Source organism: Falco punctatus, assembly GCF_963210335.1.
Source record: "Falco punctatus genome assembly, chromosome: 15".
NCBI classification, from domain to species: Eukaryota; Metazoa; Chordata; class Aves; order Falconiformes; family Falconidae; genus Falco; species Falco punctatus.
Window position 1 is genome coordinate 19,511,082 of NC_137595.1, and position 5,072 is coordinate 19,516,153.

Consider the following 5,072-nt stretch of genomic DNA (forward strand, 5'->3'; position numbering starts at 1 on the left):
GTAATTGGTTTGGTTTAAGAAAACCTCTTCCTTGGGAATATCCAGTTACCAAAGCATTTAAGATTATGCTCACCTGAAACCTCTACTCGTGTCATGCATTTTATCCAAAATAGTGTACACGCTAAGAAACCTTCCGAAAAACATAACATATAAGTTGGTGGAAGCTTTCATATTTACAAATTAAATACTTTAATCTTATGTGAATTTATACACATCCACAATGCATTTACGGTATGCAGCGACTGTTGTGTACGTATGGTTCACATAAGGCCTTGAAAGATGGTGCACGCGGTCTTTCCAACGTCGTTTTGTAAGACTCCTACCGGGTATGTCCTAGAGCGTCACTCCTGGTGCAATAGCTGAGAAGTGATCACTTTTTGTACGCGGGGCTGTTCGGCTCCTGCCGTCAGTGCTGTTCCACCCGCCTTCTGTGCAAGCAGAGCTCCCTGACAGAGCAAGAGGATTTGTCAAGTGATGAGACTTAAATATTTTTGTTGTATCAACTACCAGTACAACTTAACTTGTGAATTAACATACTGCTTTATACAGGTGAAGTGTATTTGTTTATCAACTACTGTTAAGTAATTTATCTGCTAATGGCTATTCGTTATTACCTTGCAGTTATCGTTGTAAACACGGAGCATCAGAAATCTCCTTGGTTTATGCACATTTGACAAAAGACATAGGACTGGTGACCGACCAGGTGGCAGCGACTTATACAGTGAGATCGGTGCTGATTTCAAAAGCTTTCAACTGAGTATGAAACTGAAGTTCTTTAGTTTTAAAAGTGCAAAACATTAATAGCTTTGTCTTTATTTCAATTAGCTGCAGTTATCTATGTTGGTAGAGAGTGGGCAATTCAGCAACGTGCATCCTTCAACTCATTTCATTTTGGTTTGCCGATGCATATAGAAATAAACTGAACCTGCTGCTACCTCCAAGTCAAGAACTTGTTACCAAAGCTGGAATACAATAGCAAGGCTCCTCTGGTAAACACAAGCCCGTATCCTAGTGCTGGCTCCTCGGAAGCCTCAAATGAACACATCAGCCTATCCCCAGCCCCCAAAAGCAGAAGGACGGGTGCTAAGGTCAAGGAGCTCCCACAGGAAAGGGCTCTCCCAGCCCCCCCTCCCACCACCCCCATCTTGCACTCACCACCACGAGGTGTTCACACGCGGGGAGACACAGGAAAGGGCAGAGCAGGTTTGTTCTCGTAGCATGCGCCCAGTGCTTCTGTCTAAGATTCGGGCAGCGCATAAAGCAAAGCCCAGTGAACCGGGAGGACAGGAGCTGCCGGTCCAGGCTAATGGGCATAGCGCCCGGAACAGCCGCTCTTGGGGCAGCTTTAGGTGCCAAATCCACGCGATAACCACAGAAAATGGAAGTGGGCCAAGTAAGTCGCGACACTTCTGCCCGACACTGTCTCTGTTCTGTTCCGGCAGCTCTCGCCCTGGCCTGGAGCGGTCCTGAGCCTTAACCAGCCTCAGGCTGAGATGTCCAAACGGGCTGTTTTTTATTAAGAGAAAAACGGTCTAGAGGGGAAGGAGCCTCTCTTACCCGAGACCTGCAGCAGAGATTCAGGCGATGGTTTAATTCCCATCATACATCCTGTGCCTTAGAGCAGGTAAATCACTTGGCTGGTGTTGGAGCAGAGTTACTGTCTGTAACAGCGCGTGGTTGTGCTTTTCTCCTACTTCTTGACTGCTTAGACTGTAAGCTCTTTGGGGCAGAGACATTGAGGGGGCTCAAATCTCAAATGTTGGTTGGGGCCTCTAGGTGCTATCCATCAGTATATAAATATTAAACTACAGGTAAAAGCTTGTGTTTGCAGATTTATTATTTAAAAAAGTAGAAAACTGTTTGGAACATTAGAACCTTAAACGTCCTTGGTGTAACGGAACCCCGGTCTGGCTCAGAACCCGCTTCGGCGACAGTGAAGGCGCCTTTGCCTCACGTCTGATTTGGTTTTAACTAAAACTTTTACTCTCTTATCTAATCCTGTAAAGTTTGTCTGGTTTAGTTAGTCTTGACCAGGAACCTGGAAGATTATTCCAAGTTGCCTGGGGACGAGTTGCACGCTCCGGCCACTCGAGGGCGCCACACAGCTTGGAATGAAGCTGGGACGCGCAGCGGGGACTAAAACACACAAGCTGGGGGGGCGGGGAGCGCGTTACCTGTCTCTGCTCCCTGCCCAGTTCTTGTTCTCGAAAGCTCGCTGCAGGCGGGGTACTGGCAGCTGCAACTGGGCTGATGAGTGGAAAAAAAAATATGCAACTTTGTAAAGGCATCCTGGTTTGCGAGCCCTAAGCCAGCAACCTTACGCCGAACTTGGAGTTACAGCCTTCTAGTATGTAAGAACAAAGTTCTGCTTAGGACAGGATTTCAGTATCTCCCTTCACCCCAGTAAGCCCTACTATAATCCTTGACCAAAAGGAAAAAGCTTCCTTCGACCTTAAATTCATTTATAAGGTGGGATTGGAACTTGTGGAACAGTTCTGCAGCCAGAAGTGCCCCCTGCGCGGCGGAGCGGGTGCGGGGCAGCGCGGCCGCAGTTCCGTACCAGGGACAAGGCCACGCACGACCCTGGTGCTTCAGAAGCTCCTAAGCCCGCAGCATCCATCCTTGTCTAACGCTCCATCCCCTCTGGAGCGAGGATTTCTCCCATCAAAGGGCAGAGAAGGGAGCACCTGTTTTGGGGAGCAGGTTTAGAACTTCAAAGAGTGATATATTGATCTTGCAAGCAACAAATGCCCAAGGTCTAAAATCTGACCTTCTGCAATGACTTTCCGTACACTTCAGTGTCTCGCTAAAGCATTTTGCAGTCAGAACGTGGCTGGAACCGTACGAAGTGCCAGCCCAGGGCCAGCACTGAGGGCAGCTCATGGTGCCAGCTTGGGGGCTACACCGCTGCCAGCAGCGTTACGTGTTCTTAACAGGCCCTTCCTGCCCGGAAAATCAGGCTGTGGGCCGCCCTGTGCTGTTGCTAGACACATCACACCTCTGCTGCTACAGCTACTGCCACTAGAACAATTCAGTCTTCCCAGGGTACTTTATCGACATAAAGCAGGGCACTCACCAACGGAAGGCAGCGGCGGTGAGCTCAGGGGAGCTGTAACAGCGGTCTAACATTTTCGATGTAGGGTAAGTATCTAGAACGATTCGCTTTTGGAAGGAAGATTATTAACCCGACCGCTGTGCAGCAGGCAGGTGACCGCTGCCCAAGAACAGCCTCAGCCGGCAGCGAGGTGAAGAGTAACTGGTTAGTAAAGCAGGCGGACGGCTGCACCAAAGGTACTCGTGACAGCCCTGGGTGCAGCGCAGGGCAGTGGCAGAGGGTGCTGTGCCAACCAGCTCCGGCGCCCCCCGAGCCAGAGATTCCTGACAGCCGCTCCCCCGCAACCCTAATGCTGCTTCGCAAAGTTCTAAATAAACTCAATGACTTGGCCAAAAACAAAAGAAACAAGGCGGGGTGCGTTTCCTTACAGAAGGGGCGGCGGGGGGAAGCCCTCACCTCCCAGGTATGTATAGTCCTGCTCCCCCAGGCCACCGCTTCCCAACCCTCCATGGAAAAATGAGGAAACGTCTTTATATCCGAGGGGACACGACTGCTGTAGCCAAGAGGATGCAGGGACGGGGCCAAACACAATACAAGCTGCTCTGCTACCTGGGGACCCCACGAAGGACCCCCTCCCCCACCACCAGCCCCTCCTGCCCAGTGACCCGACTGTTCCCAGCACTGCATCGCTTGGCCAGGCGCAAGGGCCAGCACAATGGGACAACGTATTTCAAAACCAAGACTTCCAACACGTAGCCTAGTGGCTGTCTTCAAATTCCGATAAGAAATCTACCTTGCCTCCTGGTTTTAATTGCAGGCTTTGCTTTCACCATGCACCGGAGTTCTGTCAAGGATTCACCCAAAGGGGTTTGAAGGATTAGTGCAAAATGATGTCCTCCACCCCCCACCCCCCAAAAAAAACCCTCAAGCAGTCAGCCCGTTTCAGATCCAAGACATTCAGCCAAAGGTCTCTTAAAGCCGTTACTGTGAGACTGTCACAACAGGCTTGACACTGTTCGGATAATTTTTGCTGTTTGTTTCCTGCCGGTGGGGCTGTTCCTGCCACGTAAGAGCAGCACGGTCCCCTTTTGCTCCCCAACACAGGCTACACGCTACGACGCGGCACCCTGAGCAAGGGGCTGCTTTATTTGAGGAAAACCCTGTTCTTCCAGCACGCTGGACTTTCACAGGGAGTTCTTCCACCGCACTGCTCTGAGGGACAGGGTAAGAATTACAATTAAAGCAAAGGCTAATCCAAGGCATTTCCCAGTAAGCACCCACACTGACACAGATCATCTACGCTCACACCTATGGATAAAAACCTCTCGACAGAATTACCGGCGCAGCCTTCCCGTCAGCGAGGACCCTGACTGGGCACTCCACGTTTTGCTGGTATTTGCCAATGGAACTACCGTTGGTTTTACAAGTGGGAGCATCACCTGAAATAACATGGTATCTATACAGCTTTTGGTTTTACACACCGAGACCTTATTTAACACACAGTGAACCAAAGCCTTACTACAAAACTTACAACAGCAAGCTGTACATGTTCCCTTCTACCCTCAGCTCTACAGACAGGAACCTATTTGATCCTACACTGCTAAAAATTCCTCCCAGGACTAGTACTTTTTGATCACAAAACTCCCATACCCAGTCACAGACAGTTACAAACACAACATCGCTACCGCCTTCTGCACTTCAAGCAGAAAAAGCAAGTACCAGGCACTGATTGTTTGGGTTTCCATTCAGAAATCCAGTTGTTTACCAGCACTATGAGTCTACGACAAAGAAAACTCCTGGGTGTTTTGCTGTGTGTTACCTTTCACACTAAGCGGCAGAGAAAATTGGACAGGCTGGGAATCGCTCCCCCAAAAGACGCCAAAAGCTTCTCCAAACCTTCAGGGACAGAGGGTGACAAAACCACTTGAAGCAGCAAGCAGCCACGGCGGAAGGAAACGCGCTTCTGACAGACAAAAAACCCAAAAGTTTGTTTAAAAATAAAACCCAGACGCAGAGC